A 19,973-nucleotide genomic window follows, 5' to 3' on the forward strand; every position below is an offset into this window, starting at 1 on the left:
TTTATTATATGCCTGAATTGTTGTGAAATGTGTATTTTTTATTTCATATATTATTATATATGGCATTTTTAAATTGTAATTTTATGCTTTATTGAGAATACAAACAATACTAATAGATAATAGCGTACTACAATAATAGCAGTGATAAGTATTTTAACATAATTGTTTAGCTTATACTGTTGTTATCAGCACCACATGAAGTTCAAAATGACTCTTCAAGCTTTCCTTGCGGATGTGATGTAAATAGTCTTCACGGGTTTGCCGCCAGATCACGTTGTGCAAATTACACAGTATTTCCTCAGAGCAACTGTCTGACACCTTCAGGTGGTTCAACCTTGCTGGTGACCACCATGTCGGACAGCTGCTCCAAGGAAATATTGTGGAATTTGCACAATGTAATCCAGTAGAAACCCTGTGAAGACTATTTACAAAAAATTTATTCTCTTCATTTTTAATAATTTTGGAACAGAATGTGTTTAGAACACTGTGTAATATTGTAATATACCCTACACTATCCAATAAGTGATTGTTTATTTCATCAAACATCTTAATATTAGCTTCCTACACTGCTATGGACTTTTGGACTGGAATGATTAGAGATTAGGATTCAACCTCCCATCGAGATTGAGGTCATCTGTGATGGAGCATGAGCTCAGAATGTTTTGAGAACAGGGAAGGAAACTAGCATTGCACATTTTTCTCAAGTGAGTTTGAGAAATCACAAAAAATAAGAATCTGGATGGCAGACTGTCATTTTCAGTTTGGATTGGAGTTCCAGTAGTGTTCCATGAACAGCAGCTTTTCTAGCTCTAAATAGGCAATAATGTCACTTAGTTCAAGATTCATAAATACAAATTTTCTGTGTGATACAAAACAAGCAGAAGTACTGTTTTATGGAAGTGCCAGAAAGGATTATTGTAAAGAAGGTATTTTGGTAAAAGTTACGTAGCAGCCTGCCGTTGCATTTATTGTAGTTTATGAACAATACATGTTGCTACATAATAAGCATAATAATGCTTGTCAGACACTAGTCCATTATCTAATACTGGTTTCCCGTGTTTACCATGTAGCTTTGGTTTATGTAACAAAAATTGTGTAAAATATAGCAAAGTATGATAAATATGGTTTTAATGCAGGCATCAGTCGGTGCTACAGATCAGTCTCCTAACACAACATATATTTCTGTCTCAGACTGGCGCAGCAACACCCAACCAGATTGTCACCATCCACCCTTACCTAGAAGTTGGGGTGCTCTACGGATCAGTCTGTCACACCAACCAAGATTTCGTGGGAAGGGGGCCACGATCACAATGTAGCTGATATTTTTTGGTAATCACTAAACGACCATTGGTACTACTCCCTAATTTTGAAGATGGCAGTGCTCGTTAGTTTTGTGTAGGGTAATTTCATTTCCCATTCTCTAATGACAGAATAGGGAACAGCACCAATAAGACATACGTCATGACTTTCAGAGTGATACAACACAAATTGACTAACTATAATTTGCGGAAATCCTGCATGTGTACATTAATATATCTTGTCAATATGATCAGAAATGTTAAGCTTAAAATAGAAAACTCTAGAAAATGCTTGTGCTTCAAACATTTTGGGTCTACAAGCTTGTCAGGACTTCAAATGGGATACGTACTTATGTAACTTGTCAAAGAAAGTCTACAGTGTGCTATGGTCAGGATATTAAACGCTGCAGTAAGTAGGGAAGCAGTGGTGCAGACATACTGTGCACAGTACCGTACACTGCTTCACAGCAAAATAATTTGGTGATGAAATGTAGCATGAATACATTTAGAATGCAAAAAATGCACTGAAGCTATTTTGTCGCCTTAAAAATGGAATCGTATAAACCCAGTTTTCTTAAGCTTGGTGTCACAAATGTCCTGTGTTTATTTATCATTTAAACACATTTATTCACTAAGGACTACCTCACGAAAAGTGACTAATGAATGGAGAATAAGGATGTGCACTATTGTGGCACCAGGTGACAGTCAAATATGCACAAAATATTTTCCAGATCAGCTTTGTGTGAGAAAAGAGTAATCCACTTTGGCATCATATACAATAACACACCAGAACAAATGAATATTACTTGAGAGTAAATAAAAACAAACTAAAGGCATTCCTAATAAAGCTGTGTTCTTACTTTGAAAAAGAATATTAAAATATGAACAACAGAAATTTTTCCTCGCATATAATAATACCAATCAACTGAACAGAGAGTACAGACCTTTCTGTACACATTAACTGATTTTTCTGTCACCTATTGGTTGAGCTGCATAACTATAAAAGAAAAAAACACATTCTGTATGTTCTACAGGATCAATTTATTTAGTTTATCTGTTTTGGTTTACAAGTTGATCATCAGATTTTAACATACTACTGACGTGAAACAAATTACAATAATTGTAAACAACACTGTCAGGGATGTTACTCATCTAGACTGAACTCCATGAATCTGGTGGTAATGAAATTAAAAAGGTAAAAAGTTGAACAGTAAATAATGTAAAGCGATTGTGCAATAGACAGCCTGCAAAATCTGCAGCTGTGATACACTGTATGTTAATTGAAGGTGTAGGGAAGGAGACAGGAAGAGACTATCAATGTAAGTTGCATCGGTACTTTACACGGAATCAGTGGTGGTTAGCAAACATGTGTGTGGGACCGGGAATCAAACCCGGGGATCTCTTGCTTACCACCAGTTGTGTTAACCACTGCACCACTCTTACTTCACAAAGTTGCCTGCTATGTCAAACAGTCATCTTTGAGTCCTCCTTTCACAGACTAGACTGTCTGTATACACAGCTGTGGCTCAAACATGGAAAAAATAGAAAAAAAGTAATATGTCTACAGAATAATGACAATATTATGAAAAAGTTAGAGTGCTTCTCATTATGTAGCAGAGATGTTGAGTTGCAGACACACAATAAAAAGACTGCTAAACATGTATTATGTATGATAATCTTTTCTGTGCATCTATAAAGGACTGATTCTGCTTGTTTTATATTGCATACATTTGCATTCATGAATGCTGTACTATCCAACTTTTCCAATTCACAGCATGGAAAGATAGTGATCAAACACTATTGTAAACTTGAGCAGGTATAAATCTTTTAGTCTTTCGTCATGATATTAGGATTAATGATATTATGTCATTGATTCATCCATAGTAGAAAATACATTCTGCGTATGTCCCTAATTATATTTAAAAAAAAATTGCTCTCCAAGCCTGAATAACGGAATGCAATATTAGTACACGTACTCATGAAACAGTGCATGTAGAAACTGACAACATATGTAATTTTTTTGTTTTTGTTTTCTGCAGAAAAAGAAACACGGCAATTTGTTGCTCTTCAGTGTGATTAACTAATGAAATTTGTGAGAGATGTATAGTAAAATATTCATATTTGCTGGTGAATGTAAGAAAATATTTGTATCACCTTATCACTTGTAACGTACATAATCATGTTATCTTCACAATTTTCTCAAGCAGTGTGGGAGTGATACAGACGACAATTTAAGAGAAAATATAAGTAAATTATGGGTCAGTTACTGTTTAGGTGAATGCTATTATTGTGAAAGGTTGTTTATTGTGTCGTATAATTTTCATCCCCCCAGGGGGCTCACGGTCCTTTCGTGAGCACGTGCGTGGCGAGCATGGGGCCTCAAGCTATTGCAGCTTCCTGTCTTTCCTGGGCTGCATTTCCTTTCCTTTCCCCTCCTTTCCTATCCTTGCTCCTTCCCCTCCGCCCTCTCCTCTCCCTCTCTCGGTGTCCGTGTATATGTTGGCCCCACTATCTTCCTGATTATGTTCCTTTGCGATTTGGTTTTGTCGAGTAATTACTTCCTCCTTTTGGCATTCTCTGGTCCCCCCCCCCCCCCCCCCCTGGGGTTTGATCTCCATAACTAAATTCCTATTTCGATGTGTGAGCCATCTGGGGAAGAGCACCTTACCTAGTGTTTCCAGCGTGTGCCCTCCTAGTTCCTTCCATCTTCCCTTCACGTCGTTGTCTGATGCTAGGGTACATAGCCAGCACGGTAGCCAGCCAGTGTGGTGGGGTCGCTATGTACCCTTTTGGTTGACCCCCTGGAAACATAGGGATCACACTTCTGATCCCTGAGCTGTGACCTCCTCATGCATGCCTTGGAGTGGTTGCTCGTCATCCTGGAGCATCGGAACTCCCGGCAATGGCCGCCGTGCCAGATGGCCGTCGCTGTGGCTGGATGGCGCCCGTGAGGGGAGCCCCTGATCGGAGTGGGTGGTATCGGGGCAGACGCTATGCAAATGAAACGCATACGGGTCCAGAACTGTGGCCGTTCATCTATGGCTGTCTCTTTGAATAGAAATGATTCTTTTAGTGCTGCTTCTTCTGCCTCTTCAGCCTTCCCTTCCGTGGCTACCCCCTGGGAGGGTGGTGAGGCTTGTCGACTAGGGCAAAACCTTTCCCCTGCTATCTGGTTTGCACCAGGACTGATGGGGATACTTTCGCCAATACCAAACCTTTATTTTTTGTGGAACACATTGAAGACAAGTTTGTTGAAGAGGACTCTCTGAGCAAGATGCGGTCGGTTCATTGTTGATCAAAACTGCTTCAGTTGCCCAGTCTGCGGCCTTTTGTGCCTGTGACCATTACCCCCCACCAGTCTTTGAATATGGCTCAAGGTGTAATTTTTTACAGGGATCTCATAAGAAACTGAGGAGGAACTTAGGGACAGTCTAGGACGGCAGGGTGTTCACTTTATTCGGCGTGTTCAGAAGGGCCCGAAGGACAATCACATTGATACTGGTGCCTTTATCCTGTCTTTTGAAGGGGATACCCTCCCTGAGAAGCTCAAGATTATGGTTTATTGATATGAAATGAAGCTGTACACTCTTTGACATAAAATTCGACTGGTGGCCGGCTGCTTCAGAGGCAAAGTAAGCGTCAATCGCGACATGGGACAAATAAGCTGGCCAACTCGCTAATTCTCTAAGTCTGGTTACCTGCACAATCTGGCACTTCCTGGAGGAAAACTTGTGCCATGATAGAGAAACCATAGGCTGATTACGCCTGTGGTCTAGCGGTAGCATACGTTGTTTCTGTTCATAATATCAGTGGGTCGAGACCAGCTGGCATAAAATATTTTTATAGCCTCTTCTGTCTGAATGCTGAAGACGTGAATGTAATGGTAGTGCAGATTCAATCTATTTCGCTTTCTGACACACTGATATCAAATTATTATCCAGTAACCATTTTGCGGCAGATTTCCTGCAGACTGTCCTCCTCTGGACGCCGTATGCAGCAAAGCTCCGGGATCCATTTGCTGGCTATCGGCAGCAGCCGTGGTGACAGCAGTGGGGCTGCACTCCCCCGTTCTTTATCGAAAGCGCCTGCTACCGCTTTTGATGATTTAAAATGCTTTATTATTAAATGTTGCTCCACAGAAAATTTATACGATTTCCATTCACGCTCAAAAGCAACGGAGACAGACGCCGTGATTAGGAGGCGGGTATTATATTACATTAATCGGCAAGAGTTGAGTATGGCGGGAAATTAATTTTATAGACTGGGACAAAATTAAACCACCTCACTACAATCGACGAATTTATAAAAGCTTCATACCTCGTTTCTTTTCCTTTCAAACTCCATTATTTGTGCAACTTTTGGACTATATTCAGATGTTTTCGTCAAGCCAGAGTGAGCGTCTGTGGTGTAAAGTGTATTACAGTTCTTGTTTCATTCCTTATGGTAAGTCTATGCGATAAACTGTGTGAATACCTTGCAATGCATGCTCTGTAGCAGTGCAGGAACACTGCACATTTGGAGTTCCTTGTATGGATTCATGAAGTATTTAATGTTGATTGGAAGTGATAGTTAAGGTCATCAGATTTAAATCAGAAACATTTATTGTTTTGGAGGTTTCAGAGAAGAGGAAAAATTGCTAACGCCGCTGTCAGAAAACATCTACAGTTAAATGCTATTGCAAAAATTGTGAAGAGAGGAACTATATTAATCAACATGTGCACTTCATAAACAACCTCCTGACATGTTAGACCTATATGACAAAGAAAGCTCAAATTCGTATCGTTGACAGTCGGTTTGAATCTTTTGAAGAACTATTTTACAGTGAAGCACCTTGGCATTTGCAAAGCAGACAGCCATGATATTCACATAATTTACTAAGTCGAAATCGGACGAAGATTGATGTGTAAAGGAATTCTTCAGATTTCGTATAAGGAATTTTTACTAGCAGTTAGCAACTCCATTAATTAAAATGGAAAATAAAAGGTTGTATTCAGCAGCTTCCACCGAGATTGGAACTGCTATGTCATACAGTACGAGCACCGCAACGCACAAGGGAACCTCTGAGCTAACGACACACTAGCGACAACGGGCGGACTATAGTCACTGCGATGTTGCCTGAGCCTCAAAATGCAACCTTAAACACACAAACAGGTGTTATTTATTTGAAGAAGGCCGTTCTTGGAGTCCAGAAATTAAATATACTTTCTAAGTATTTTGTCTTACAGTGGATTATATCGTATGAGTCTTCGATGTGGAAAATGAATGTCAAGTGAATTTAGCTTCACTGCTAGTTGACTTGTTCATGTCGGAAATGTTCCGATTTGTCCATTTGGCACTCCATTTTCTAATGCCCACAGCTCACTGAACTGACTATCTCAAAATGGCAATATGTAAACTCAGACAACAGTGAATGACAAATAAAAAATGACAATCGATAAATTAACCCATGACAACTGAAATAGCAATATGCAAAACAAAAGCACTACCAACTTATGCTCCAACATAACATTAAGCTTGCTGTTTATTTGCAAAATGATAATTACACAAATTAATTTATTTGTAGCAATAGAGCACAAGTGTTACAAATTCTTGTACACAGGCCATCTGTGATGATATAAATGTGAAACTTGCATCTCAGATACGTGTTGACATACACAACAATATCAAATTTGAAAGACAATATGACTAGTCATTTTTCACGACAGAGGAATCATAAACATAAAGTAGCAGTGCATATACAAGAGTATACAAAAAAATGAAAATGATCATATGGCATCAGCGGCTGGGAGTTCCCAGGCAGGAAGTTCGGCCACCATGTGCAAGTCTTATTAAGTGGGATGCCACATTGGGCGACTTGGATGTCGACAATGATGATGATGACAGCACAACACCCAGTCCCTGAGGGGAGAAAATCTCCCACCCCAGCTAGGAATCGAACCCGGACCCCCGTGCATGGCATTCCAATGTGCTATCCATTCAGCTACTGGGGCGGACACAAGAGTATACACTGATACAAAGGCGATAAGACAGTTAAAACACAGCATGGATATTCAAAGAGCACAACAAATTACAGCTATGTCAAACGAGCAGTGCATATAAAACAGTGTTTTGAGCTGCCACGTTTATATATGAAAAACCTTATCTGAAGTGCTAATACTGTTTTACCCCATAGATTGAATGACTTACATCCATGTGCAGAGAGACAGCACCTCTTAAAGAAAGGAAGTTCCATATGTCGGACGTGACATCACAACGTGGCGTCATCCATAGTCTCCAAAAGCTCATAGACAACATGCTGCACGCTACTGTACCATAGTTTATAGCTTGTTGGTGATTGGAGTTATCACTTATTATATTGACATAATGCCATTTAGTTGCTGTGTGTTGAACTGTAGAGGCAACTACAATAGAGGCCCAAAAGATTGTGTGTTTAAATATCTAGAGGATGAAACGATGAGGAAGAAATAGTTATCAAGAATTCACAGGAAGAACCTACTACTTCTGCAAGTTCAAGTGTGCGTTTTTGTTTTGTTTAAGTTGTTAAGAAAGTTTAACTTTAGTGACTTGGCGATCCCCCCCCAACATTAGGTTCTTTACGTCATGGAAATTCTTTATTCCATAAGTGCAAGAAGTGAAAATTGTACAAAACGATAATTGAGTCAAGCAGAGGTTTCTTCAAAAACATCAAGTATCCTATACTGCATTTACATGGCATTACATTTCCCCTTTGGTACATGTTGCTAGTAAACAAATCAGCTTCCGATAAAGTGTGATAGATGCAGAATATAAATCACTTTCAATGGAGTGGAAGTAGTATTCAATTGTTTTCTGCTGTAAAATCTTTCAGTAGCTGCCTGTTCATATAGTACAATCTAGTAAATCAAAACCAAGTTCCAAGCAGCTGTTGTATGTGGTACATCTGTAATAAATTATGTCTAGCAACCTGATGTTTAAAATTCTTGTAAGTAATTTTGGGTATAGCTCTGAGCGAAAAATGCTTCTGCTTTTACAATGCACAAATAATTATTTTTCTTTAGAAATGTAGATAGAGTTTCACAAAAGTGAAAAATGCATATATACATTACAGCAAATGGAAAGACAGGAAATACTTTTACATTCAAGGATTTGTACTCCATCAGCAGATACAAAAACAAAACAAAAATCTGAACGTACATGTCTTTACAAAAAGTTACTAGTGTCTTGTGTCAGTTCTTCCTACAAACTGCGTTAATTTTTGGGTCTTAATTTTATACACTTGTAAGTGCCCTACACTTCCCTCATTAAATATGCAATTAAATCATTTGGAAGGAATTGAATGCTTATGTTTCTGCTAATATGAAGCACTTAAGTGGCAAAGTTCCAGCTTTCTTAATTGTGTCAATTTTTGTGTGGCCTATGAAATAATGTACAGATGCATGTGTGTGTTTTTCTCCTCTTTCTTTTGAATTTATGAACATGTAGCTCCCACTAGATTACTGAGATATTCATATTACTAAACTATGAACATCTGTATTATTATTTTATATTGAGCATTTTACAATACTAAGTACCTTTAATTTACCATGACACAAGTTAACCTCTTCCTCTTTCTGCTGTTTTTAGTTATCCTGTCAAATTTATTGTCATGATGCATTGGTGCATGTTTCATATTCATGAGTATATCTCTGTCTTTGAGCAGAGGGGCTTCTTGTGTGTTTATAGCAGTACAGTAACTATATATGCACTTAGTAGTTTTGATAGATCTGTTAGGGAGTATAAATACATGGTTGTGCAATACCCATTATTTATTCAGTTTTATTTGCATGTGTGCCATGTCCTCTTTCAGAAGGCTGATATTCTGTGGGAAATATAAATTTGAGATGAAAGCATGGGGCAATTATTATGTGCTCCCCTTGAAAACAAGCATTTGAAGCCAAATGAAGTACCATTGATATTCCAAGACTGCTTCACTACTTATCAACTGAAGACAGCAGACTTCAAGGGCTGAAGCAGAAAAAGTTGAGGCTTGAAAATTTAGAACTTGCAGCAGCATTACGATATAGTCTGTCTACTGGAAATAGCTATGATGAAGTCCCCCTCAGTTCTTTACAAGAGTACATGCCAAGAATTTGGAACTGAAAGGAAGGGTGAGTGTGTGTGTATTTTTTAAGGTCACAAGAAACCCAGCACCATTTATTACTCATTCTGTTGTTGTAGATACAAATTTAAATATTTCATTTATGAAAAACATGCAACTTGAGCTGTTAGGAAATAGGTCCTTTCCTCGAATAGTAAGTAATATGACATGAAATTGTGAGTCTTTTGCAAGAGTTTTAAGAGACAGATTTAGTAGTGTTGGGGGGGGGGGGGGGGGGGGGGAAGTACAGGAGTGTGAAAAGGAGATGTTGGAACTCCTATCTGAACAAATAAGACATGTAAAATTTTTTTTTGTAAAATTAATACGTTAAGTGAACTGACGAAGTCCATTGCATGTAACAATGCTGAATGACTAATAAAGAATCTGAATCTGAATAAATAAATGTTCCAAAATTGTAATTGCAGGTTGTAACACCAGTAATTATGTATAGCCCATAAGTTTCTTTGCTGATATTGTACTAATGTATCTGCATAGTCAAGATATTTGCTTCTGTAAACATGTATTAATTATGTTAATTATTTTGGCATTGTAAGAAATTATATTGTAATTATACCTCTGGTTCTATATGTAATACTCTGTGAATGTAATAATTTGTAAAAACTCTGTATATCTTACTGGTCCGTAAGCAGTGTAAAGTTTGTAGTAAAGTCCTGTCGTTAACAAAATAGTTTGGCAGGGCTGGAAAAGGTGGACTTGGTGCACAAGGTGCTTGATTCCTTTGTGGCGAGTGACAATTCAAGTTCTGACTGTGATATGGAGTGGTCAGCATGTGACGAAGCAAGCTGGGATCTTTTTGCTTCCACTCCTGTTATGCCATCTGCCTCCTTAAATTCATTTTACTTTCATTTTTGCCTAATTACCATTAAGATGCATGAATATAATCTGAATTTTCATAAATGAGTAAAGGTTGGCCCTCAGTCTTAAGAAATGTAACACCAGGTCTAATTTTGTGCTTAGTTTTGTGTATGTAATTAATTTTCTCATTCATATTGACCATTCTATTGTTGACGTATAAACAAATACAAATTCTATAATAATTATAAACATTTGGAAGAAGAACTACCAGGATTCTTAAAGTATTTATTTGGCTCTATTCAGAAACATATTAGCAAAGTCAGCTCTTAATTAATTCCAAAATAATTACCAGGTTTGTCAAAGGTATTGTTTGTATAAATATATATGTTAATTTCGTTATTTAATGAAATTATTCGGCCTAACTGAAGGAGCCACTAAAAAGGAAGATTTTTCAGTGTATTCAGTTAATTGAGTGAGTTATGTTTCTGTTAGAGTAGATCCACCAAACAGCTGCTTATAATAAGTAACAACAGACTGATATGACTTAATTGCCATTTTCAAGTACACCTAGATTGATGTGACGTCCATATTGCATCGTTAGTGGACTGTTTTGTAAATGTCACTGCTTTATTAAGATCATATATGGTGCCAAGATGTTTAAATTAAATGTTTGTTACGATGTGATAGCAGTTATGTTTTAATTGTAATTTCTGTAACTTAAACGTGAAACAATGTATATTATCAGTGCCTATTGTTGTGAGGATGTATAAACAACTGATTTTTGGTCCCGAGACAGTCAATCCACGGCCGATTTTCAGACGGAAAATAAATGTTGGTTGAATTAACAACATTGCATCAACTAAACAGTGGAATAAGTGTAACACAAATAGGCTGTGCCTTAGAAGAATTAATAACAATGTCTGCTTAATTCATTTGAAAAATTGTGTCACATGTGCCGTATTATGTGAACTGTGTGTTTAGGTTTTTACTGCCCATAGGTGTTCAGCATCAGACTATTGTAGCAGTAAGCCGATGTTGCCTTCAACCTACTAATGAGGCTTATCAGCATTTACCACTAGTGAACTGGGCATATAATTGTGTAATATTTGGGGGGTGGGGGAGTTGGTTGTGAACAGTGAAAGTAAAGAAATGTGAAACACAACTGTGCCACTGATGGCTACATCATTTACAGTAGTTAGTGTTGAACTTCCGCCTCCCATTTTTCAGCCAGTATAACAATGCAGTAAGTCAACACCGAGGACTATCAATGAAGTAATACAGTAGGCTAACATCACAAGCAGCAATCTTTGTCAGCTATTGTGATTAATTTGGGTGTGTAAATTGAGGCAAGAAGAGCTGGTGAACATGTAAATTAGCCCCGGATGGAATGTAAAGTGGCCTATCACCCACGGTATCATTATTGGCTCTCTTTGGTTAAATTTACAACGCCAACAAAGGGTTATATCTGGAAGTGGCTAACATCAAGAACCAGGGTTGCTTTACTGCCAATTTTATAGCCGCTGTAATTTGCCACTAGGGCCACCAACTTCAGCAGAACAGTTCTTCAAATATGTACGTCCAATGGACCAGGTATTATGTATTGAATAATACCTTTTTGTGGAACTTATAACTTACAGGTGCACAGCTGTGATGACAACTAGCCACATTCCGAGGCAGGGCCCTTTCTAAGGGAATTAATTCTGATCATCTTGCTTTTATTAAACTGACAATCAGGGGAGTATAACACTCTGCAGTGTTTACTAACTTTGGGTTAGGTTTCTGTACAGTAGTAAATGATTCACTACAAATTATTTTTCATCTTGAAGTGTGTTTATAAAGAAAGCTTTGTCGTTAAATAAGAAGATCCCATTAAAATAACAATAACAATAATATAAATTGCTTTTAGCTCTCTGTAGGTAAATGTTATAAAAAAGACAGCAGAATTACATTTTGAACAGGTTTGTAAACTTGCAATTGTTTGCTTCTTTGTATATGTTGTTTTAATGCAGTTTTTCAAGCTGTGTACCCATTTACAAAGCCAGTGTGCTCTGTTCCTTATGCACACTTCATGCAAACATTGAAATGTGCTACAGAAGTTTTTAGTAATGTTCTTTCCAGCATGAATAAGAATCATTTTCTGCAGTATCTGACCAGCAAATGTCACAACAAAGAAATCCCTGGTGCCATTCACAAGAAGAAATGAATCAGAGTGTTGTGTGACAAAAAGTTCTTTTTTTTTTTTCACCACAAACTGAAATTAGCGAAAGTGTCAGTGACAACGGATGAGGGATCTTCCAATTTTTTTTTTAGTGCATTGTCCAGAGACTCATCGTTGTAACTACAGAAAACAGTAAAGTCCTGCAGAAAAATAGGGCGAAAGTCTAGATCGGGGATCCAGGGCCAGCTGCAGTCACAGAAGTGACTATGTACTGCTCACAGGTTGACAATGCGTCAGTTTCACATAGACAATGGGATAATTCTTTAATGTAACCAAAAAGAGGCAATATGACAGGCAGTGTATTTCTAGTGCCGAAATTGAAACCACTTCCTTGTTTTATGTTCTTTGGTGCAGTGGTGATTTTCGAGAGAAATACTTTGTGATTATGACGGCGAGTGCTACATAGTGGACCGATTCGAGTGATTTGGTTCTGCACAGCGACTTCATCCACGGGTGCATGTCTTGTAGATTAAGTGTATCAAAAATGTGTCTACTTGGTAGTGAAATCACCACTACTACTACTACTACTATTATTGCGGTCCGCATGCCACGTGTGGCCCAAATCGAATATTCGTGCAGCCCGTGGTTCTCAGCTGTACTTAAAATGCTTACAGAGACAGTAATATTTTAAGATGTGCTTAATTTTAATTGATATCAGTGAACAGGGTGAAGTAAAGTTGGCAGTATACATCGGGGAGGGGATCGAGGGGGGGGGGGGGGGGGGGCGGCGCAGAGGTAAGCAGTGCAACGGCTGTAGGTTGGAGGGCATCAGAGGGGGGTAATTTTTTATTGTTTGTTTTCTGACAACTCATGGGCATGTGCAACTCATTCCAGTCAGCTGCTATGGGATTAGTCTTGATGCAGAAATAACAGAGATTTGTGAATGCCCATTATAGAGGCAATTATCTTTAAATGCATTACTTATTTCTAACAAGGAGAATGAAATTAAATTATACCTGTTGTACAACACAATGAGTGGAAGATAAACAACACTCACAACATTTAGTAAACATTTATGATCATATCTCACATTGCATTTCAGTCCAAATACACTGGCTTGTGTTAATCAATTTACCATCCACTCACTCCGACAACAATAGTCAGGCAGTTACAGAGTCACAATTTTCAGGTTTCCGAGGGTGACAGCAGTCTGAAACGAAACAGCTCATACAAAGTGATCTGAATGGTGGTACTTTATGGGTCAGCGGCCAACTTATCGCGTCCTCTTTTTAGCTGTTCTGTTGGTGGCTCCACGCCATCTGCCTGCTGCTCTATCATTAGGAGCGTAACACAAACAGCTGACACACATTATTTTGTTCCCATTGTACCTCACTGCAAGCGCTGACAACATTCCTGCACGAAACACGTGAAGCGCACCAATGGCCCTTTCTAGGCTTTAACTGAAAAATAGGAACAGGTGGAGCATTACATTAAATCTTACAAGTCTCAGGGCATGGCAATGAAGTCACACGGCAGTCACAGAAGTCACACGGCAGTCACAGGTGTCAGCACGTTAGGTGGCCACGGATAACGATAATGCTATAAGCTACGAACACGGAGTGATCCGAGGTCATGGCAGAGTGCCACTGACAGGCAAAGCTACAAGCGTACTCAGTAAACATGTGGACAATATTAGTGGAGCGAGTGTTTCCCAGCTAGACAGAGAGTGTGAGACAACAGGGATGAAGAGAGAGTCTCCGGCAGGGACACCGATACGTAACAAAAAGCCGACGGCAGGCTTAGGACGCAGTGTGTGACCGCCTCTCTCCCTACACCTGGGCTCTAGAAAACTACTGACTAGCAGTACACAATTGGAGCCAATGAGGTGGGGAGACACCCTCACTCTCACATCACATCAGGGACAGGTGGGGGCGTAAGGGAAAGCCAAACAAAAGTTGAGGCAGAACGCTCCGAGTGCAGTATCAGAACAGTTAACCAAATCGTAGGAGATTAGTTTTGGAACTCTTGTGTGTCGTATTGTGGATGCAGGCACTGTTAATACTGACAGCCTCATTTCTAAGCAGACCGAATGGTGCTAGCCAGTTACTGTCACTGTACTAAGGCTCAGCCTCACTTGGGTACAACTCCTACAAGGCAAGTACAGCAAGAATTGAAACTGTTTTCTGGATAAATTTAGACATTGCAAAACACTTCAAATTGAGATTATTTCAAGTCACTTTCCAATCCTTACTTCGTGTGATAAGGGATTTAACATTACAGGCAGGCCAAGACTCTCTCTCGCACAGGCCAAATGGCTAATTCCCTTTTCACAAACATAGTCACCAAATCTCAGGTAGTACTCAGACTTGGGATACCACATCACGTAGTATGTTTTGTTGAATGTATGAGGTGTTTCAAAAGCAGAAGTATCAAGAAAGAAAAAAAAATTAAACATTTCAGTGGCATTTAAATTTACTACCCAGAATGGGGACTGGATAAATTTATAGAAATAGCCCATTAAAATTAAAAGTCTAGATTAGGTATATACATGTGGCTTGCACATTAGTTTCTATGCATGTGCCAACATTGGGTCAAATGGTTTGAAAGAAACCAGTAGTGAAGTAAAGAAGAAGAAGAAGAAGAAGAAGAAGAAGAAGAAGGACTTAGAAGCCTGAGGCAATAGCAACAGAACAACAGGAGACAAGGGAGTTAGGTAAACATGTTGTCAACTCGGCGTACAATAGCAGCAACAGAAAAGCATTACACAGGACAACCAACAGACTTAGAGAATGTGCTCATAATTTATATCATCAAACACTGAAGTCGAGGTTCTTCCAGTACAGTCAATCAGGGTAACTTTTAACCAGTCAGGGTATCTTTGTAATGGGGAGCTATTGATATCAATGAGGGCTACTCTGGGAAGAAGGTAGAGCTGGCAGAGGCTGCAAGTAAGATGGGGCTGGACGTTTTAGCTGTTAGTGACATTCGGGTAAGGGGTGAGAAAGAAGAGGAAGTGGGAGAATACAAGGTCTACCTGTCAGGAGTCAAAGCAGCAATAGCACAATGGGGTGTAGGGCTTTACATCAGGAAAGAAATGGAACCCAGTGTAGTTGCAATAAGGTATGTAAACGAACGACTGATGTGGATAGATTTGACAGTGTCTAGCAAGAAAATTAGGATTGTGTCAGTATATTAGCATTGTGTAGGGACAGATCAAGATAAGATGGATAGTTTTTATGAGGCACTTAGTGATGTAGTTGTTAGAGTAAAGGACAAGGACAGTGTTCTGCTCATGGGTGATTTTAATGCCAGGATTGGAAATCGAACAGAAGGGAATGAAAAGGTTATGGGTAAATTTGGAGAGGATATGGAGGCCAACAGGAACGGGAAACAACTCTTGGATTTCTGTGCCAGTATTGGCTTAGTAATCACAAACTCCTTTTTTAAACATAAGAACATTCACCGGTATACTTGGGAAGGCAGGGAAACCAGATCTGTCATTGACTGTATAATAACAGATCAGGAATTCAGGAAGGCTGTGAGGGACACACGTGTATTCAGGGGATTCTTTGATGACACTGATCATTATTTAATCTGCAGTGAAATTGGGGTTGTGAGGCCAAAAGTGCAGGAGGTCAGGTCCATATGTAGGAGGATAAGAGTGGAGAAACTTCAGGATAAGGAAATCAGGCACAAGTACATAACAGCGATCTCAGAAAAGTACCAGTTAGTTGAATGTAATCAATTACAGTCATTGGAAAAGGAATGGACAAGGTACAGGGACACAGTACTAGAAGTGGCTAAAGAATGTCTTGGAACAGTAGTGTGTAAAAGTAGGATGAAGCAAACAGCTTAGTGGAATGGTACAGTCAAGGCAGCCTGTAAAAGGAAAAAGAAGGTGTATCAAAACTGGCTATATACCAGAACCCAGGTAGACAGAGAAAGTTATGTTGAGGAAAGAAACAAAGCCAAACAGATAATTGCAGCATCCAAGAAGAAATCTTGGGAAGACTTTGGAAACAGGTTGGAGACTTTGGGTCAAGCTGCTGGAAAACCATTCTGGAGTGTAATTAGCAGTCTTCGGAAAGGGAGGTAAGAAAGAAATGACAAGCATTTTGGACAGGTCAGGAAAACTGATGGTGAATCCTGTTGATGCCTTGGGCAGATGGAGGGAATATTTTGAACAGTTGCTCAATGTAGGTGAAAATACGATCAGAAATGTTTAAGATTTCGAGGTAGAATGGGATAGGAATGATGATGGAAATAGGATCACATTTGAGGAAGTGGAGAAAACGGTCAATAGATTGCAGTGCAATAAAGCAGCTGGGGTGGATGAAATTAAGTTGAAACTCATCAAATACAGTGGAATGTCAGGTCTTAAATGGCTACACAGGATAATTGAAATGGCCTGGGAGTCGGGACAGGTTCCATCAGACTGGACAAAAGCAGTAATCACACCAATCTTTAAACATGGAAACAGGAAAGATTGTAACAACTACAGAGGTATCTCTTTAATCAGCGTTGTGGGTAAAATCTTCTCAGGTATTGTTGAAAGGAAAGTGCGAGTATTAGTTGAGGACCAATTGGATGAAAATCAGTGTGGGTTTAGGCCTCTTAGAGGCTGTCAGGACCAGATCTTTAGCTTACGGCAAATAATGGAGAAGTGTTATGAGTGGAACAGGGAACTGTATCTATGCTTTATAGATCTAGAAAAGGCATATGACCGGGTTCCTAGGAGGAAGTTATTGTCTGTTCTATGAGATTATGGAATAGGAGGCAAACTTTTGCAAGCAATTAATGATCTTTACATGGATAGTCAGGCAGCAGTTAGAGTTGACGGTAAATTGAATTCATGGTTCAGAGTAGTTTCAGGGGTAAGACAAGGCTGCAACCTGTCTCCACTGTTGTTCATATTATTTATGGATCATATGTTGAAAACAATAGACTGGCTGGGTGAGATTAAGATGTGTGAACACAAAATAAGCAGTCTTGCATATGCGGATGACTTAGTTGTGACGGCAGATTCGATTGAAAGTTTGCAAAGTAATATTTCAGAGCTAGGTCAGAAATGTAAGGACTATGGTATGAAGATTACCATCTCCAAAACGAAAGTAATGTCAGTGGGAAAGAAATATAAACGGATTGAGTGCCAAATAGGAGGAACAAAGTTAGAACAGGTGGACAGTTTCAAGTACTTAGGGTGCATATTCTCACAGGATGCCAACATAGTGAAAGAACTGGAAGCGAGGTGTAGCAAAGCTAATGCAGTGAGCGCTCAGCTACGATCCACTCTCTTCTGCGAGAAGGAAGTCACTACCAAGACTAAGTTATCTGTGCACCGTTCAATCTTTCGATCAACTTTGTTGTATGGGAGCGAAAGCTGGGTGGAATCAGGTTACCTTATCAACAAGGTTGAGGTTACGGATTTGAAAGTAGCTAGGATGATTGCAGGTACTAGTAGATGGGAACAATGGCAGGAGGGTGTCCACAATGAGGAAATCAAAGAAAAACTGGGAATGAACTCTATAGATGTAGCAGTCAGGGCGAACAGGCTTAGATGGTGGGGTCATGTTACACGCATGGGAGAAGCAAGGTTACCCAAGAGACTCATGGATTCGGCAGTAGAGGGTAGGAGGAGTCGGGGTAGACCAAGGAGAAGGTACCTGGATTCGGTTAAGAATGATTTTGAAGTAATAGGCTTAACATCAGAAGAGGCACCAGTGTTAGCACTGAATAGGGGATCATGGAGACATTTTATAAGGGGGCTATGCTCCAGACTGAACGCTGAAAGGCATAATCAGTCTTAAATGATGATGATGATGGTGGTATCTTTGTACCACTAACTACTTGTGTTTCAAATGGCTGTTCCACCTATTTGCTTATTTTGTACTAAAAGTAACAGTTTTATTACCTCTGTGACTTCTAGTTACTATTTCAGCTGTCTTTCCAACTTCCTACAAGCTCTTAGGCTTGTGATTATTCTTTCATTGCACTGGCCGTGAATAGAGCTTCTGGCAACTGTGGTTTAAGATGAACAATGCCTGGTTGATACAAATATCTTGATATGTCAAAATTAACCCCCAGTACTGAATTCACACTACTTGTTTTTACTTCTTTTTAACACCTGATTTTCTTCTGGTGTGATCCACATTTACCCAGGGCATTAAATTTTGTAAAATTTTTTAAAGACTGGTCTAAAGTTATCTGAGATGACAAAGTAACATTAAACCAGCATTAAAATAGAAATTTTATTCTAACAGAGCGTAGTTGAGATACATCTTCACTTGTCCAAGCTCTTAGTAACTATAGGTGTAAAATGTTAAATTGGCCGTTGTAATGTAATTTATTTTGTGTCCATTACTTTCAAAAAACGTTAAAAAGTGGCACACATTTACTCCAACTGACTTTAGCAGTACTACCAACAAAATTTCAGAACAGAAAGTGGCCTGATTTCCTTTATCTCATCTCAACACTAACGTCAATTCTGCAGCAACATTAATTCTTGCTTCAGGATTACCAATAACCTATAACACAATACAAATGTATTGATACTTGATGCTTCGATAATGGTTCAAATGGTTCTGACCACTATGGGACTTAACTTCTGAGGTCATCAGTCCCCTAGAACTTAGAACTACTTAAACCTAACTAACCTTAGGACATCACAAACACCCATGCCAGAGGCAGGATTCGAAACTGCGACCGTAGCGGTCGCGCGGTTCCAGAGTGTAGCACCTAGAACCGCTCAGCCACACCGGCCGGCTGATGCCTCGATAATGCGTTTCTACAAGTACAGTTCTGAAACTGATAGTCTCCTTTCGTATTCCAGTTATGGTATCACTGAATATAAAACCTGGGTGACTGCAACTGTGGCTGAGCACTCTCTTGCTGGCATTCTTTACATTCTGTCCTTAGACTGACATGTCTGGCTCTAACTATAAAGCATAACATTAAATAAGAATTTAAAAATTATTTGCCTGGAAGCTGAAACATAGCAAGTTGAAACCAAACAGTTGCATGCTACATCCATCCTCATTATCTTATCGTCATAACTAGAGAACTGTGATTACACCTAAGCATACATACATATTCATCAAATTTTCCATTTGGTTATGGGTTTCACGTTTGTATAATTTCTCCAACCCTGAATTCCCCCCGCGCTCCCTCCACCAAAGCTCGATACATTCAAAAAGTTTCTAAATTGAATTAGGTGTGATAATGGCATGATGTTGGCCTTTTGCACCAACCCATGAACCAAGTTTTAGCAAAACCCAACTACTGCTGTGTGTATTAACACTCCGGATCAGTAGGTTTTAGCAAAACACGATATATGCATTCTTATAGTAACAGCACGAGTTGACAAATGCAATGTAATTACTCTCTCACATCTCGACTTTCTTTCCACATCTCAACACTCTTTTCACAGCAAGTGGGTAACAACAATGGAGTATATTGGTTGCTTTAAGTGGTGTTATTCATTGTTGTAACAATATTTACTGGTGGGAAGAGTGTTGCAACCAGGGTTCATTGTTTTCAGAACAACTGAGGTTTGCTTTCAGACAAGTATTCACACGACACTCATGCG

The sequence above is a fragment of the Schistocerca serialis genome, chromosome 11 (genome assembly GCF_023864345.2).
Source record: "Schistocerca serialis cubense isolate TAMUIC-IGC-003099 chromosome 11, iqSchSeri2.2, whole genome shotgun sequence".
Taxonomy (NCBI): Eukaryota; Metazoa; Arthropoda; class Insecta; order Orthoptera; family Acrididae; genus Schistocerca; species Schistocerca serialis.